Below are 19028 nucleotides of genomic sequence, written 5' to 3'. Positions count from 1 at the left end.
CCTCCCGTGGCAATGATGTATGTGGACTGGGTGATTTGGGAGAGGCAGGTTGAGCTATTTATGTGTAGTTAAGTCTTTGGTCCTTCTTAGCATCAGCTGACAAAACCATGTCCTTCTCCCACTGCCTCTGAGAGTCATGGTTCAGCTGCATCTAAGCAAGGAGGGGAAGATGGAGTGGTATGGTGTCTAATTTGGAGAGTAATCACTACTGTATCACTGTGCAAATGACATTCTCCAATGGGCAGTGTAGGAGTGCCCACACTTGTCTAGCTATCTTGTATATTATAAGCATGGTCTAATACTTCCTTATACTGTTTCTTCTAATAGTGAATTAGGAGAGAACAGAATGTACTATTGTGCTTTATAATTCAGGCAAACAATTCAGGCATTGGCTAACATGGTTTGACATGATCAGCTGCTCTTTTTTAAGCCAATCTGGCAGAAAAGCATTGGTCTATTGTGGGAGTTGCCTCGGCCCTTCCAATGCTTTTCTGTCCAGACATTAATCAGCAGCAGAATAGCCAAGGGACCACGTTACTTCACTGTAGCACAAAGAGATCTGTGGTTGCAAGTGGGTTGACTGGGAACAAAGGTATATCGTTCCAATTCTGATTGATTAGTGCTGAAGTCATTGCTAAATAAAGATTACCAGTCCCAGTCTCCATAAATCATTCAGTAGGTGATTAAGGACTAAGTTAAACAAACTTGGGCCTGTGAACACAGATTTTCCTTGCAGTGGAGGCAGAGGTGTGGATATGGGGGAGAAGGGGAGAGAAAAAGTAGATGTGACTAAACAAGTGAAGAGAAAACTGCAGTTCGGGTTCTCATGATGTCTTGGGCACATCCCTTCCTCATGCTGTTGCCTTCTCTCCGTCTTTGCATTCACCATCTCTCTGCAGTCAGAACACCTCTGAATGCCACCACTACAGTCACTCTTCTGTCACCCTTGGCTCCCTCCTTACAGAGTCCATGACTAGCCAGATGGAGGTTTTGCCTACTCAAATGATTTAAACCTCCCCTCTCTCAAGGGTTTTCTACCCACGTTCTCCAACTCCCTCCAATTCTTCCCAAAGACTTGTTTCTAGCAAAGTACATTCCATGTCATTCCCCTTGTCTCTTTCTCTCTGTGTCTCTTTTTTATCCCTCCTATGTCCAAGTATGCTCATGCATGGAAAGATAACATTCTTCTACTTAGGTTAGATGACCTTTTCAAAAATGTTGAGTGTATTTCCACTAATCTTGGACACAGAGTGGGTAGGATATTACAGTCACAAGAATGTTTCGAAAAATGTCAAATTTAAATATTGTTTTTCTGCTTGTGGTTCTTTGAGATGTATCCAAACAACAAATGAGGAAAAAAATTTTTAAGTTTTAAGGAAGCTCTGGTTGCTTCGGTGTCAGCAAGCTCTAACATTGCTTCTTGCCAGCTTTCCACTTGGTGGAAGGTGCTTCCTAAAGATGCACTTTTGTGAAATACGAATCAGTGTAGACTGAGCCAAATCGTGATTAAAATTCTTGCTGGCTGCTCCTCTGGCCAGTATAGTTCTGTGTTTCCACTTGTCGGAAATATATCTGGCTGTCAGTGTTTGAGAACACCAGTACTTTTTTGATATTACAAACTTACAATGTTCCTCTCAAGAATGCCAGCATTCATAATTTTTAAGCCTCAAACTTTCAAGAAATGGAAGCAATTGAATTTCTCTGCATTTTAAAGTAGAAATGGTAATATTACATAGCTGGAAATTTCTATAAAGTATAGATTGGCAATAATGTTATTTATGCTTTCAAAAATGGGGTCCTTCTAAATTTATGTCTGTGTATCAGTCACAAGCTAATACATTATTTAACTTCAAACTACTTTCTTTCTTGTCCCAGAAATTCTGAATGATGGCTACTGTGCAGAAATTTACAGAAGTTTAAGTTGAAATGAAATGTTTCAAAACTCAGGTAGACATAAATTATAATTTATTACTGCGAGGAAAACAGTTGCAACATCTCTTGCATGAACGTTTTTGAATTTTCTAGATATGACAAATAAAGATTTATGAGGTGTGATTTCAGAAGGAGAAAAAGCATTTTGGTGCAAAATTTTTTTTTGTAGGTAAAATAGGAAATCACAAGAGTAACTAGATGAACTTCTGTGAAAATCATCTGCTAACTTAATAGAGCAAATGTAATCCATTAAACTCTGGAAAGCCAAAAATGCATATTTATTATTTAGTTTCTGGTACAGAGTGTTTTAAATTTTCCTACAGAGTTGTTTGTGAGCTCTATTATTTTGAAAACATGCTAGTTTAACAAAGGTTGCCCCAATAACTGCATCTAGTAATACGGTAGAAAGGACATTCGATTAGGAACCATATGATATGGCCTGGGTTTCATTCTCGCTCTGCCACTCACCAGGTTTGTGACAATGGTCATTTCTCTTCTACACTTTGGACCTCTATCTTCTCATCTGTTTAACCGGAATAAGAAACACCTGATCTCCTTGCTTTTTAACCTTGATGTGAGGATCAAATAAGATCCTAGTTGTTAAATTGCTTTGAAACTATAAAGTGCTATACAATATAAGGCATTCTACTCATTATCACCTCAGAATTCCTCTCAGATTACATTGCCTCAAATGCATTATTTAGGAAAAGTACAAACTTGAATGCCATATGGAGTCCTTGTTGACACTGCAGATGTTGGTTAATTTTAGATTCTAAAAGAACAAAAGAACAGAAACACTACCAAGCAAATTAGCCTCTCTCTAGCTTTTTCTTCGACATCTCCTATTATACAAATACCAAACTAAAAATGGCAGGCTAAATATTATAGAAAATTACATCATTTGAAGCATTGAAATTCTGTATATCCAAGCCCTTTTGCAGAAGACGAGTTTATTCCATCCACAGCACATCGCCAATGAATTTAATGCTATAAGATTAATTATGGTTATTTCTTCAAGAACCAAGTAAAAGGATTTTCATCTTGAACTTGAACTTCAAACAACACAGAGCCAGGGGAAATGTAGAAGTCTCAGAAGAGTCACAAAAAGATATGCAATCCATTTTGGTGGTCATAGTCTCTCTTGAACTAAGGGAAAACTGAACTAAGCTCGGCTAGCCTTGGGCTCCAATTCTGAAGATCCATATTTACAAGCGGGAATTTCTTTGCAGAACAGGTGTGACAGACATGCACATACTCATGACAACTGCTTTTACAGTTCCATCCGTTTAGGAAGACCTGTCGTGCTCACGTGTGCCATCTGTAAGACATCTCTTTATCAAATCCTGTCAAATCCGACTTTCTGCTTACACATGCATAAGCAAGAGGTGTTTTTGTAAAATATATAGATGGCATCTGTCATTCCATCTCTTGTTTGCATACCACCCACTAACAAAAAGTATCCTGGAACGAGCTGAGCATTTTGTAAGTGTCTTGAAATTATTTATATATATGAAGCAATAAAACAAAGGATGCTTCATATCAGAGCATATTCATTATATTACCCAAAGCAATTTAAAAATGATCGTCGATATTCTGAGCCTAGATTTTGAATAACATTTTCCAGAGAATAATCCCTTCCCAAAATTTCTCACTAAGTCTTAGCGCCTTAAGATATTGACAGACTATCACTCTAATTAGAAATAATTTTCAAATAGAGGCCATAAATGTTTCACCTATAAGATACCTGTTTCTCTAAAAGAGGCAAAAATTTCAAAAGATGTTTCAACCTATATTTTAGTAATTTGGTGGATACTATGCGATATGATATTTCAAAGTGTGCTCTCATGTGGATTAGAAATATTAAAAGTAAATCTGAAGGGCAGATTTTTCTGACATTGCTTATTATGGATGTAGTCGAGGCTGATTATTCTAGTATTAAGTACACTATTAATCACCTCTCTATCCTGCCCATATGCCACCTCTTTTAGCACAAAGGCCTAATAAGACAGGTGCAACTTGATTTCACGTTATATAGTTCCTCAAACTGGAACAAAACTTTAACCCCCCTCAAAATATTTTTCCCATGTGAAGGACTTTGGATTACGGCAGATGATTACAGGCCCAAACCAGGAATGGATACAAACAACTTTCATTCACTGCTGAAACGGAACTGGAACTGACCCCCAAAATAAATTGGCTTAGTTCCCTGTAAGAAGAATATGAATCAGGTTGCCATCTGCTCCCTTCCTTCTTTAACTTCTCCAGTGGGCTGGGTTTAAGCATAGAACTGGAGGAGTCCTTGGGGGAGGGGGAAGAGAACTCAGGCGTGGTGTTTAGATGGGTATACTGCAATGGTAGAGTCACCGCAAGCGTGAGAAGAGAGGAGTCTGAAAATTAGCTGGGGAAATCATGTAATTTGTCAACCATGGGAACAACATGAGTTTAATTTGCCTAATTTTGTTTGAAGATATTGCATCAACTAAAAATCCTTTGCTTGCCAGAGATGAAAAATATAGTCCAAACTAGCTTAATCAAAAAGGTAAATTTATTGGCTCATGTACCTGAATAATTTAGAGTTTCTGGTTCAGGTGAAGCTTGATCCAGGGCTCAAGCAGTGTGACCTAGGACCTGATTTCTCTCTCTCTCCATTTCTCAGTTCAGCATCTTCAATATTGGCTCCATTCTTGTGCAAGCTCTCTCCTCATGTACCCAATATGGATGCAAGCCATTCCAGGGACAACTTGCCTCTAGCTTCAAATCCAGAGCCAACTTTTCTAGTAGGTCTAGAATGGATTACTGTGGCCAGGGGAATAGGATATACTAGATGACATAGACCAAGGTCATATGTTTCACTCCTGAGGCTGGGGGATGGGGGGTGGGCATGGAGAACTCACTCTTCTCCCTAAACCTATGGACTGAAAGAAAGGAAGGACCATAGTCCCCAGAACAAAATGAGAGTGTGCTCAGTAGAACTGATGTCCTCTGCAGATACTCAGGGACCAGATGCAGAAATAATTCCATCAAGTATTATTTTTCACTTAAGAAGGAATTCTAGCTATAGCCTAAGGATAGAGTCCAAGTCTTACCAGCTGAGGGGGGAAAAGAAAGGTAATGGCCAAAAGACAGACTGTAAAATCCTTACATGAGACATTTTAAAAATGGAAGGTAGTTTCAACTAGAGCTGGGACTAGATACTCTTCAGAGAAATTGGACAGTTTTACAATTTGTAGATTTTGTGAATCTCTCTTGAGGAAGAGAGCTTTAGAGCTAAGAAAAGCTTTCTGGGTGGCTATTTGTTGCACGTTGTCAACCTCATGGTTTATTTTTAAATGCTTTCTCTCATGTTGTAATTAAAAAAAAAAAAACCCTCCACACACGTGGAACGGAACCAACAAAGTATTATGTGGAAAGATATTTTTATTTTCTAATAATGATAGTAATATGGCTGGGCTAGCATCTTAAGATGTACATATATATTTTTAAATGGCAGCTTTCATTGCTGCATCACTTGTACATATTTCTGCATCTGTATATGTTCTCCCAAAGATTTTATGTAAATTAAGTGCTCTAGGATTCTTCCATCCTGGTCTCATGTATCTGGAATCTAATAAATAAGAAAAAGTCTTGGGGGGGGGTGCCTAGAGTAAAGATAGAATACTTACTTTACATGGCCCAGTTATAAAGTGCTTTACCAAAGTCTACCCATTTTAAACCTATTTTCCAAAACCAACTATGGAAAAATGAAGACGTACTAAGGGAAATGAAAAGGGATGCTACTCAAAAATGGCCAACGCGTATTTGTCCCTGGGGCTAGGGTAGCACTAGAGCTGTTTGGGGCACTTTATAAGTTCTCAACTCCAAACCCATCATCTCCATCTGAGACTTCATTCTAGAGATGCTTCTATATGTTGAATTAAGAAAATTCAAGTATTTTCTAGAGCTTGCAATTCATTAACTGGGGCATAATCAAACTGAATTTTATTCTCTTTCTTCTATTTTTTTTAACATCATGCCAACTATTGTTGGTTGCAGGAGAGGCAGATTAAATATAAAAATTTTCCCCTATTGGAAAAAATACAAAGATATAATTTACAGGCCAAAGAATGAGGAACTACTCTTAATGGAATGTGAGAGTTAATCCTTGGAAAACTGAGGTTCTAACTTGGAAACCCAGTCACACCATCTTAGAATATTCCTTTGGAAGACTGTATTCAAGTGTTTGGGAGACTTGTAGGGATTTATCCTAAGGATATACCTGCAGACAAATGTGCTAGGTTATTCATTACAGCATTGTTTGTAGTAAAAAAAAAAAAAAATAGCAAAGACTGGAAACAGCCCAAGTGTTCATCAATAGGGGAATGGTTAAATAAACTGTGGTATATCCTGCAGTGTAATACTATGCACCTCATTAAAAGAATGAGTAGGGGCTGGCCCGGTGGTGCCGTGGTTAAGTTTGCAGCCTGGGGTTTGCTGGTTTGGATCCTGGGCGCACTTACACACCCCTTATCAAGCCATGCTGTGGCAGGCGTCCCACATATAAAATAGAGGAAGATGGGCACGGATGTTAGCCCAGGGCCAATCCTCCTCAGCAAAAAGAGGAGGATTGGCAACGGATGTTAGCTCAGGGCTAATCTTCCTCACCAAAAAAAAAACAAAAAAAAGAATGAGGAAGCTCTTAGTACTGATATGAAAGATCTCCAAGATACATTGTTAGAGGGAAAAGCAAGATGCAGATCAGAGGATATAATATGCTTGCTTGTGTGTAAGAAGAGGGGAAGAAAAGAACCTAACAATTGCTTGTATTTGCATGAAGACACACTGGAAGTATACATGGAGAAACCAATATAAAGAGTTATCTCTACCTACGAGGGTGGGTAGGCGTGGAGAACTGGGCGGAAGGAACAGGGATGGGGAGAGACTTTTCACTCTGCATCTTTTTGTTTTGTTTCGATTTTTGGAACATGTGAATCTATCAGCTGGTCAAATATCAATAATTAAATAAATACCAGAAAGAAAAAGGCTTGAGAGAAGTCATTCAGGAGTCATACGGTAATTTCATAAAAGTTACCGTTGCAATTAAAACTTAAAAAACCTTGAATCCATCCTCAACTGAAGGCACACTCTTGGTAGGGTTTGAGTAGGGGCTATAGCAGAAGCCCAGACCATACTGACTCCCATTCTTGTTAGCTGAGCACCTGGCCTCTGTCCAGTCTCTTTAGCCTCCTGGCTCTTTTTCCATATCCTTCTTTCCTTAAAAATCAGAGATCCTGAAAGATGCTGCTGACAACTACTATACTTTATTCATAAAAAGTTAAGTTACAGCTTTACCTAGAATGTGGATTACTGCACATATTCACAAATGCCAAGAAAGTCTCCTAGTTATCTTCTCAAGAGTATGGGACTCCTGGTTCACAAAGCTGGACTGGACGAGGGGCTCCTTCTTGATCCTTTCATTGTAACCTGTGCATAGCTGTGTCATTGTACTTAAAGCATCTCACAGAAATCAGTCTTCCCTACTAGATTGTGAGTTTTTCAGTGCAAGGACTGTGTCTTATTCATTGATCTCGGTATTCTCAGAGCCTAGCACAATGCCTCCACAGGCATTGCGTAAACTCAGTAAATTGAACCTTCATCTACCTAATTGCTTAGACCATAATCCTAAGAGTCATCTTTAATGTCTTTCCCTCACTCACTGTCATTAAATCCATCAGTTAGGCCTGTCAAACATACCCCCAAACCTACTACTCTCGATCATCTTGGCATTACCACCCTAATGCAGACCACCAATATCTCTAGTCGGGACCAAGACAACTAGCCTGCCTTCGGAGCCTCTCTCCCTCTGCCCCTAGAACGCACTCTCCATATGCAGTTAGGGCAACCTTTTTAAAAACAAATCAAATCATACATTTCTGCTGAAAACCCTTCAATGGTTTCTATTACAATTAGAATACAATGTAAACTCTTCACCCTGACCTTCCAAGCCATAGAGGATCTGGCCTCTGTCTGCTTCTTTGCCTTCATCTCCCAGCACTGCCCCTCACTCCCTCCACACCTCTTCCAGCTCCTCACATCTGCTTTGCGGGCTCCTGTCTCAGGGCCTCTCTCTGTGCTCCTGCCTGCGCCTGGAAGGCTGTACCTCCTTCTTTTTGAATGGTTACTTCCATACACAAATCATTGTAAGCTCCAGTATCATTGATGCTCAAAGGATGAGGCTTTCCTTCCCAGGGAGGCTTTCTCTGACCACACCAGTTACATCAGCCCCGCCCTCAACATTGTTCTCTTTGTAGCACCTTGAAACTATACAAATTAACATCTTTATTTGTTGGTTTGTGCTATTGTCCCCACTATAATGTAAGTTCTGTGAAGTCTCTTGTTCGCCTCTGTATCACCAGTGCCTAGAAAAGGGCTGGACATATAATGGCTAGGCATTTAAAATTAATCATGTATAGAATATTTATTTCATGTCCTTAGAGACCTTTTAATGTAACTATTCAATTATAAAGGCAATAAACAATTATAAAAAAAATGAAGATCTCATGATTGGCTTTTGAAGAAATATTGTGAAAATAGGCTAAGAGAGTTAATTAAGACAATATGATTCTACCAAAAATGGTAACTTATGTCATAAATCAATCTAGGCAACAGGCAGGCCCAGGTACTACGTTAGGTAGAAGGGATATAAAGATGCGGACATTGGTTTTGCACTCAAGGAGCTCAAAATCTATCAGAAGATATAGGTTTGTAATTATACTATATAATATCTGTAAAGTGCAAATCACATTCACATTTATAATTACTTCATTTGATCACCACAAGAGTCCTATGCAGTAGGGTATTATTATAACTGTTATTATTACCATTTTATAGGTTAAATAACTGGGGCTCAGAGAGGTTAGGTGACTTGCCTTTGACGGCACAGCAAGTGATGGATGAGATTTTTAAGTTAGACTCACATCTTTTGACTCAGCTCTCCTGCTCTATTTTTCACCACTATGTCTAGTCAGTGTGATAAAAGTATGTGCTACATGCTATGAGAGGTCAAGTGTAACAGAGAGAAAGGCTATTTTTATCTGGAGAGGTCAGGGAAGGCCTCACTGAGGAAAAGTCATATAAATGGGGCTGTGAATGTCGAGCAGGAACTTTCAGGTGGAGGAGGAGGCACATTACAGACAGAGATCTGATGAAAAGCGCAGAAAGATAAAAATGGATGCTCTATGTGGTAGGGAGCAGAGGAGTTCAGAAGGGGAGGTTGGACCCAGCTGTGAAAGATTTCAGTGCCATTTTGTATGCAGTTGGGCAGTCCCTGAATGCAGAGGATAGAAACAGTCAGATCTGGGTTTTCAACAGAAAATTCAAGTGGCAGATTGGTGAATGAATTGGATCACGAAGAAACAAGTTAGGAGTTTTTTATGATCCTGCAAGCAAGATAAGCATCTGAATGAGGATAGTGGAAATGGAAAGGGCTGATTACAGAACGTTTGTGTGAAGCAGAATCACTTTTTTGGGAGGTGGAAGAGAGGGAGGAGTAAAGATTTTTTAAAAAAATTTCTAGCTTATATCACATGGTAGATGATTACTTCAACCAAACTGAAGAATACAGAAAAATGTTTGAGAAGGGAATTGGAGGTGGGAGACGAGGGTTTTCTCATAGCTAAGACAAAGCGTGGGCTTTATTTTTTATTCATGTTTGGTTTGAGGTGTCTATTTATAACATCCAAGTAGATATGTCAAGCAGGTACCTAAAAATATTGGCCTAGACTTTGAAAGCAAGGTTGAACCTGGAGATTTAGATTCTGTAGTCATCAAAATACAGGTTGTAATAAAATTCCTACTGCAAAAGGGGCACAAGGGAACTTTTGGGGGTGATGGAAATGTTCTATTTCATGATTATGATGGCAGTTACAAGGGTGTACATGCCTCAAAAGAGCTCATACTGCACACTTAAAATGGGTGTGTTTTATTGAATCTTAAACTCCTTAAAAAAAAACCCATTAAAAATAGTAGAGGTGAGGGGCCGGCCCATTGGTGTAGCAGTTAAGTTCATGCGCTCCTCTTCAGCGGCCCAGGGTTCGCAGGTTTGGATCCTAGGTGCAGACCTACGCACTGCTCGTCAAGCCATGCTGTGGCGGTGTCCCATATACAAAATGGAGGAAGATGGGCACAGATGTTAGCTCAGGGCCAATCTTCCTCAGCAAAAATAGGAAGATTGGCAACAGATGTTAGCTCGTGACCAATCTACCTCACCAAAAAAAAAAAAATAGTAGAGGTGAACTGCCTTGTACAACATAGTAAGTGCTAAATAAATTGTTTTTAAAAATTGTTAATCGTTTTAGGAAAAAGAAGAGAATGGGAAATTGTTCTACATCATCAGTTAGAAACAACTGATTGGCAGCAGGGAAAGCTGCCATGGTTTCGGTTGTTCCAGAAGCAGTGCTGGATGTGCCAGTTTATGTGCCATTTGACAGTCCTCCATTCAAAAACTCATTCCCTCCTCAAACCACCCTCCTGCATCCTCAGCCCACCCTGGTACCACCTGGGCTGACTTCCACATTTGGAAGAGCTGAGACAATAAACGTACTTGAAGAATATAATATGACTCATTGCTGAACAAGAAATCTTTCCTTATTGATTGATTTTAGGCTGATGGCCAATTTGGCCTGCTTCCTTGGCACCATTCCCTCAGAATCACTTCTGAATTGTCCCTTCAGTGTTCAGCTTAAAATCTACTTTGTACAGAAAACTATCTTTAATTTGATAGACGGAGGTGAAGTCAGATACCTATATTCCTCTACCAATGTGGACACATCTACCATGAGTATACAATCACCAAATTTGTATATTTATGTTGAAATCTCAGTTCTGTCATTTAGTATGTCTTTGAGAACTTGAAGAAAATGAGGATAATAAAACCTACCTTGTGGGGTGGTGCGGATTAAGTCAGACAGCATATGTGAAAATGCCAAGTATGGCATTGGAGTAGGCGCTCAGTAAAAGGCAGATGTCTTGTCAAGCTTGACTACACTTTCTGAATTATTTAGTCTCTATCATAAGTTTCTTGAAAGTAAAAGCATTCTTTCCTGCGCTCTGTACTCCCACCCTAACGAATACATCCTCAGGAGACATTGGGGAATGATGTTCAGAAAGCTAGCAAGTCAAGGATAAAGCTGAAAAAGATTTACACAATAAATACGTAGATGAGAAGAGATCATTCTGGGGAGGTGAAAAAAAAAAGGAACTCGATTCAGAGGTGATAGCAAAGGTCTTTCTTTACATTTCCTCTTTCCATTCATTTAAAATTTTATCTTGCCAAAAAGAGGGGACAGAAGGTTTCATCTTGAGTGGAGCTGCAGGACTGTGTGCCAGTACACCTGGTACTGACTCATGCCAGCTGGGAGACAAGCTTGGCTTCTCAGGCTCTCACTACTGTGGTTTCCTGGGCTGGGCAGCTGGGTGCCTAATAATGATAAAAACCATAATAATACTTCATAATTACGTACTGCCCTTTGCCAGAACTTGGGTTTAATCACAATGACTATGACGGAACTGGGAACATCTCGCTCCCTGTTGGGGTGCAATACCCAAGGGCCTGGAAATACAAAGTGAAGTGGCAACTGCAACCTTCTCCTGCAGGGCCTCTCCTGGCAATCCACCCAGAGTGCTCTGGGTTTGAAGCTCAGCACCAGAAACAAAGAGTACTTGTAAATTGCCCACACGCACTTGGCACCATGAAGTAAAGTAGTGTTTATGAGCAACTACTGCCACACACAGGGCACAGCACCATGGAATCCCGGCCCGGGAAGGGACCAACACAGGTGATCTCATTCATTCTTACCCTGTCCCCAGCAGTGAGGCTTCACTGAACTTCATCATGACATATCCAGATCTGAACTCAGATGCCCTCACAAGTCCACAAAACCTGCTCCTTCTCTGTTCCTTATCTTCATTGATGACATCACCATCCATTCACTTAGCTAAGTGAGTTCAGATCGGGATATGTCATGATGAAGTTCAAGTGGAGATGCCCAAAGCACTTACATAGGCAGACCGGGACCTCATTAAAGGTACACTCAGCCATCAAAATGGTTAGATCACCTAGTGTGCAGTAGAATGACCACGTACCTACTGAGGATCAGATCCTGGGACTCTCTTAAAGAACCAACAGAAAACAGATTTAGAAAGGTTAACAGAAGAGAAAGACAATCCGAGGGTTTATGGTCTCAGGGAAACTGGGGTGAGGGGTGCGTTGGGGAGGAGAAAAACCTTCAAGAAGGATAAGTCCATAGAATCTACTGCCACAGGGATCAATTAAGAACTAAAACGTGACCGTTGAACTCAGTCGTAGGAACATCACTGGTAGCCTTGAGATGAGAAGAGCACTTTAGTGGACTAGTAGGGAATATAATTTAGCCTGTAGTACTTGAAGCATGAATTGAAACAAGGATGAGAGCTAGACAGGGTCTCATAGGCAAGTTTTGTTGTTTTTTTTAAATTCAGAGGCGTTGGAACACGATCAGGGGTATGTCTAACACAGAAGTGGCCGCTAATTTGGTGAATGACGACAAGGTTTCCAAAAGGCCAGATGGAAAGAGTCCTGGCGCCGTCACAATGCCTCAACTATGCTTCTACCCTTTCAGCCATTTCTAGGGCGGGGGCCCTTCCCTATAAAGTGCAGGCAAGAAGTGGGAGCTAAAACACCCCTCCATCATATCTCTGAGTCTCGTTTGTGACAGCTGGGAGTGGGGATGGGAATACTTGAATTAAACGCAGTGCCCAGTTGCCCGTGGATCTTGGAATTTAGTAACGGCGAGGCTCCAGGCTGGAGGGAGCTTGGGAGACTCATTCACATTTTCCGACCCGGCACTCATGCCCTCCATTCATCATTTTTTCTTTCCCCTAACAGAGTTGAAACCAGGGACAAAGCTTTCCCCCTTCTCCCACCTCAGGCTGACCTTCCGCCCCTAAGCCCACCGAAGGCCCTTCTCCGACCACGTGACCGTTCTCAGCCCCCGTGACTCGCCGCCACCGCCCCCTCCCCTCGGGCCGCAGCCCGCTTTGCCCCGCCCCTCCAGCCCACGTGACCACCTCTCTCCCACCTGACTGGCTCCTCCCTCTTCCCCCCTCCCCCCCAGGCCGGACCGGGCCGCCGTCGCAGCTGCCCGATTCCAAAATGGCAGCCGCGCACAGCGCGCAGCCGAGCGGCCGGACCTCCCTGACTCCTGAGCCGCCCCCCTCTCCCTCCCTGCCTCCCTCCTTCGGCCTTCACCTACATGCCTCCGGATTGGCCGCTAGGAATCCCGCCCCTCCAGAGCCCCGCCTGCTATTGGTCACGGTAGGCTGCCCTTCAGAGAGGCGTGCCCCCGCCGCCCCCCGCCCCGGGAGGTATTTTCCATTCCGGTGGGGGTTGGGGGGAGGGGGGAGGGGAAAAGGGTGAAGAGGGGGAGGCGGCCGGGGAAGGGGTGGGGGCCTGGCGGGGGCATCCGGCGGAGCTGGGGTCCCCGGGCTCCGTCCGGAGGAAGCGAGAGTGCGCTCGCTCGGGCAGTCAGAGGGGACAGGACGGGACCGGCGGGCGGGCCGGCGGATTCGCCCTTTCGGTGACTGCGCTGTCCGGGCCCGTCCTGCCTGGCCGCAGGTGCCCCTGGATGAGGCCGCCCCGCGCGCCCCGGCCGGTGAGTGTCCCCGTGGCCCGCTCCCCGGCCCCCGCGCTGCCGTTAGCGGCTGCCTCTCCGGCCCTCGGTGCCCTCGCCCAGCGCGGTGCGCCTTCGGCCGGTCCCTCCACACCCCGGGCGGAGGCAGCGCCGGCCCTCTGCCCGGGAAGAGGACGGCGGGCGGGGGACGGCGATCCCGGGCCGCAAGCCCCGTGCAGACGGCGCCGCGCGTAGTGGGAGCTTGCGCTTAGTAGGCTCTCGATGCATTTCTGTGCAATTGTATTTCTGGTGGAGGAATGTGCGGCGCCTAAGGGGAAGGGGGTCGCCCCGGGCTAGGATGAGGGCGTTCGTGATCCGGGTCGTGGTGGGTCGGGGGGAGGCCACTGGAGACTGGGGGGCAGTTGCGCGCGCTGCAGGGAAGGAGGCACCGGCCGAGTCGCTTGGGGCTGTAAGGCTCCAATCCGGGGGTCCTCAAGGTCGACGAGAAGAGGTCCACTTGGAGATGAGGGAACCGGGGAGCTTGGATGGGAGAAGTGACTGGAGCGCCTCAGGGGTTTAACTCAAGGTGGAAAGGGATTCGAAGGCGGGCGCTGGAAGACCCCTCTGCAACTACTTGGGGTTCTAAGATTCTTTGGTGCTGGGATTTCGGCATTCAAGTAGCTGAAGCGAAGTCACTTTCTGGAGAGGGAGTAGCATTTAAAGGATGCTAGGAAACAGTTGAAGTACACATCTTGGCTTGGTTCTGAACTTTGAAGGGCTTGGGGATTGGAGTCACGAGGTGATTTTTGACATTTTCTTTTGGCATTCCAACCAAAAGGTGGCTCGCTGCTGGACCTTGTCAGTTATCCTTTATTTTAAAATGTATGTATGTGTTTGGTGTTTTACCAGTTGTTAGTTTTACTGGAAATTCTCATAACTGCACCTTGAAATTCTTGTAACAGCCTCTCCATCTGCTGAAGATCCTTTCTTCAGGTCTCTCCATCTATAGCGGTGGCTTACTTCTTCCCAATTTAACGTTTAGACTGGACTATACTATTATAGTTTGCTACTAACTTTTATTGTACAAGATTAATAGGTAATTCCCATGCTTTCTTTCCCTAGGTTTTAATTGTTTCTTTACAAGGTCATTGCAAAATTGAACCACAAATTTTATAGAAGTTTTAAGATAATTTTTCTAGTGTTGAATTGGGAAGATGTTGGTAAGCTAGCAGCTGTAGAAAGCAGTACTAAAATCAGGTTGTTTTGGGAACAGTTGGGAATCTTAATGTCAGATGCCTAGTTTAATTTTAATAATCTTGTATTTGCATAACACTCTTGAGAATGGGTTAGGAACACTGAAAATGCATACCAGGGTTAGGCAGTGGCAGTCCACAGAATCCACCTCTTGGCAGCCCATGGAGGTTCTTCATGTCACTGAGAAGAGGAAGCTAAGAATTGCACAGCTAGATCTTTAATCGTTTTAATATTTTCTTAATCATATATATGTTATGTTACTAATTCCTCACAATTTACAAAATGAAAACTTTTTTTTAGGGAGTGCTTAAATATATTTGAGAAAATTTTATAGATCATATTTTGCCCTTTAATTCATCAGTCAGAGAAAACATTTCTGCAAAAAGGTGTTAAAATTTTCGGTTGACGTCTTCAGAGTTCTTGAATAACTAATGGGTAATTACATTTTTTTTCTTCTTATTGTCCTTGAATTTTACAGTTGGTCCTTAGGGAGAATATACTGGCACACAAAACAGTAGCCTAAAATGTTGAAACCTAACACCTTTTAACATTATAATAGCTTCTACATTATTCACCTTGAGACTCATCTATGGCAAACCATTGGTCAAGAAGGCTTTCTCCTATCTCCTTTGTTTAGAATGGGCTGTTTTCTCCTTTTGTAGAACTAAACAAAAATAATGCTTAATGCATGCAAAGTAATGGTAATAATTAAACAGAATGAGAATGGGAAGCTTGGAAAAAAGATGTATGTGTATGAGTCACATTTCTTTTAGAACTGGAAGAGTAGACCATGGAGATGATTATTTTGCAGATCAGAAAACCAAGGCCCAGAGTAGTGGAAGGGACTGAATTGCTAGTTAGTAACCAAGCCAGGATTGGTAGGCAGGTCTCTTGACTCTAGTCTAGGATTTTTCTACTTTGTCACATTCACATTGTTTATTTCTAAAGCATTCTAGTGACAAATATAAATGGTTTTTGGATTATTTGTTATGTTGTTCCCTTCTAAGGATGGGGAAGTTTGAGTCGACTACTTTCATACATGAAATGATGTAAAACTGTATGAGGTTTTATTGAAGTTTAAAACAATATGCTGCATTGTTAGTGGAAGTGCTGATATTTCCCTCTTGTTGGAAAGAGACAAACTGTCATCTAGATTAAAATATTAGATGACCTTCTTAGAGTAGGCTAGTGTTCTATAATTTTTATGCTAAAAATTAATTGCTTAAAAGATTTTAAGAAATCAAAAGGCTCTTATATTTTCAAAGTAAATTATATGAAAATTATTATTTTCAGTAACTCTGGGGTTTTGTTATGTTAAGATGGATTTGAGTACCTTTGAAAAGAGCAGTAGTAAGATTACATGATAATTATGAAAACATAATTTCTATCATAGTTGTAATAGAGAAAGACTGGATTTGTATCTCAGCCGTTTAATAACATTATGATCTCTAGCAAGTGATTTAACCATTGTGTACCTAGGTTTCCTCATCTGTAAAGTGAGGGTAATAAAAGTACTTACCTCCTAGGGTATTCGTGAGGATTAAAAGTGCTTCCTTAGTGCATAGTAAGGGTACAACAAATATTAGACGTTATTCTTTATGGTTCATTAGGTATATACAGGCACTTGTATGTCCATTTGTTTCCTTACTGTTAATGAAGTTACTTTGAGGCTACAAAAAATTCCTAGATAAATACATGATCAAATACTAATCTGCCTTAAGAAGCATTTAGTGCAAATGAAGCCCTCCTTTTTTTTTCCTCCTTCCTCTCCTCACCTTGGACTTTTAATTAGGTGTACATATCAGATGAGAGTGAATGTTTCCGTTTTTCTGAATGTCATTGGGACAGCTTTGTTGGCGTTTCGTTATTCTAGAACCAAAATGTTAATTATTGATTTGCAAGTATTCTATTGAAAATACAGTGAACTCTAGAGGCCTACTGGGTAAGCTTAGATGAGGAAACCAGGAATTTCTAAGGTGTGTTATGAATTGCAACTCCTTCCTGCCAGTGGAACCAGGAGAAAAATCATTGAACCTTGAATATTTTGATGACTTCATTCATTTAACTGTTAGATTTTAGTGATAAAATTTGTGTAACTCCAATTTTGTAACATTTTGTTCTTTTCAATTTGCTGTAACTCAGGTCTAATTAGTGTCATGAAAATGTGGTTTAGCAAATGTTTTTTATGGTGACAGTGGTGGATTTCTTCTCCTGGATGATCTTTGATTTTTCCCTGTCAGGTTCTTTTATTGCTGTTATAGCAGTTCTTCTTCTGTTTGTAGGGCTCTAAACTTTGATTCTCATGTGTATTTGTGGTCTTTCCTTCTACAGCATCTTTACCTCCTGTAACAACATGTAACTTCTTACCATCTGTCATACAAGATTACTTTTCTTATGCTTTTAAACTTTAATTTCAATTATTTTTTAAATGTATATTACATAATATTTTTTAATTGTTATTTTTAGAGTTCCATTGAATTGAGTCTGTTTTACAGATTAGAGATTAAAATCAGAAACAAATTATAGCTCAAAATCATCTTTATTATAGCAAGTGGTAGATTCTTGCTATTTTGTTTTAGCTCTCAGGCAGGCATTCTGTTGGTGGTACTTCAGCTCTTAAATACATGGGTCATTCATTCAGTCTGAAGTAATGCTAGCAGGGCAAAGAGAGTTACTTGGAGCCACCAAGTTTCCAGGGTCATATTTTTCTTTCACTGATATAGAATTTTAATGTTTGAGAGTGACCAACTCCTGATCTTCTTTTGATTAACTACTATAATAAAGATTATGAAATTATTATAGTTAATTGGACATTTTTGGACTCATGACATGCTTTTAGGGATTTTGCAGAACTTAGACAAGTAGATCTTTTCTTCAGTCTGTTACATAATCTAATGATGTGAATAGAATATTTAGTTAAATATGATTTCAAAAGACATCAGAAATACCATGTTATAATAAAATATAACCAACCATTGCTCAATTTTTCATTAAGTTGGAGTTTTCTTTATATATTTAAAAATAGTTATGGCATTGTGAATTGCCTGTTATTCATGTTTAAAATTCATGGATACATGGACTGAGTAGATGTAGACCATGCAAACTACTTTCTTAACTTCAATGTAGATGTTAGAGAAGGACAGAGGGAAAATATGAATCATTTGCTTTGCCCACCTTAGTATTGAGTTAGCCCATTATCCTTTTTTTTTTTTTTTTTGGTGAGGAAGATTGGCCCTGAGCTAACATCTGTTGCCAGTCCTCCTCTTTTTGCTTGAGGAAGATTGGCCCTGAGCTAACATCTGTGCGCATCTTCCTCAATTTTGTATGTGAGTCACCGCCACAGGATGGCTTGATGAGTGGTGTAGGTCCGTGCCCAGGATCCGAACCGGTGAACCCTGGGCAGCCGAAGTGGAGCACGCTGAACTTAACCACCAGGCCAGCCCCTCACTATCCTACTTTTAAGGAGGGAAAAGGGCATTTGAATCTGGTTAAAGCTGAAGTAATCTTGAAGGGTAATTGGCTAGACTGTTGATTCATGTTAATGTTGGATAAATTTACATCTGAGTAGTTTGAGAATTAGTTGCCTGCCTTTACCCTCCATGTGGGTGAAAAATTCTAAGGAATGACTTGAGAGAGACCATAATGACACTATTGCCAAATACAGTATAGCGAGAATATATTTCCGCAGGTTCTGTAATAGTCCATAAGCATTTTACTTATATGCTGTTTAACACCAAAATTCAATTTACCTTTACTTTGATGAGATGTTGTACAGTAATCTTTTATCAAAGGTAATAAGAGAAAGCAATGATGAAGATAATTTTGAAAAAATTATTTTTGAAATGAGCTTATCTGCTCTGGGATTGTCTTCAAATTGTGACTTCCTCATTTTGTTTGAAGACTACTATAACAGGAATAATATCCAGTCTTTCAATTTTGAGTGAAATTCTTCAGTTAGAGGTGGTAATTAAGTATTGATATGCTGTATTTCAAGCAAGTGAAAAGGATAGAAGTTTATTTAAATAATATATATACTTAAAATGGAACATGAAAGATAGAATGTTGGAATGGAAATGATTTGGGAGCTGAACTTCAAGCCTGCATATATGATGGGTAGTCAGAGGAAGGGGAATTAAGATAATAATTGGAGGTTGGTTGGAGAAAAATCTTGAGGAAAACGAGGATTTTGTTGGACTTTAGCCCTAATTTAGATCCTGG

At 41.0% G+C, this 19028-nt stretch overlaps 1 protein-coding gene across 4 annotated transcripts in view; it reads left to right on the top strand.

The window, feature by feature from the left end:
• Positions 1-13209: 13209 nt before the first annotated feature.
• SOCS5 (suppressor of cytokine signaling 5) overlaps positions 13210-19028 on the top strand; it is a 60600-nt gene continuing 54781 nt past the window's right edge. For 3 of the 4 annotated variants that reach the window (XM_058551297.1, XM_058551300.1, XM_058551298.1), the window contains exon 1: positions 13433-13598. The gene's annotated coding sequence lies outside the window, so the exon portion shown is untranslated. Of the gene's footprint in view, positions 13262-13432; positions 13599-19028 lie in introns of those variants that run through there. The other variant, XM_058551301.1, reaches the window with a different exon arrangement.

This window comes from Diceros bicornis, chromosome 12 (assembly GCF_020826845.1).
Source record: "Diceros bicornis minor isolate mBicDic1 chromosome 12, mDicBic1.mat.cur, whole genome shotgun sequence".
Taxonomy (NCBI): Eukaryota; Metazoa; Chordata; class Mammalia; order Perissodactyla; family Rhinocerotidae; genus Diceros; species Diceros bicornis.
This window is presented reverse-complemented; position numbering and strand designations above follow the sequence as displayed.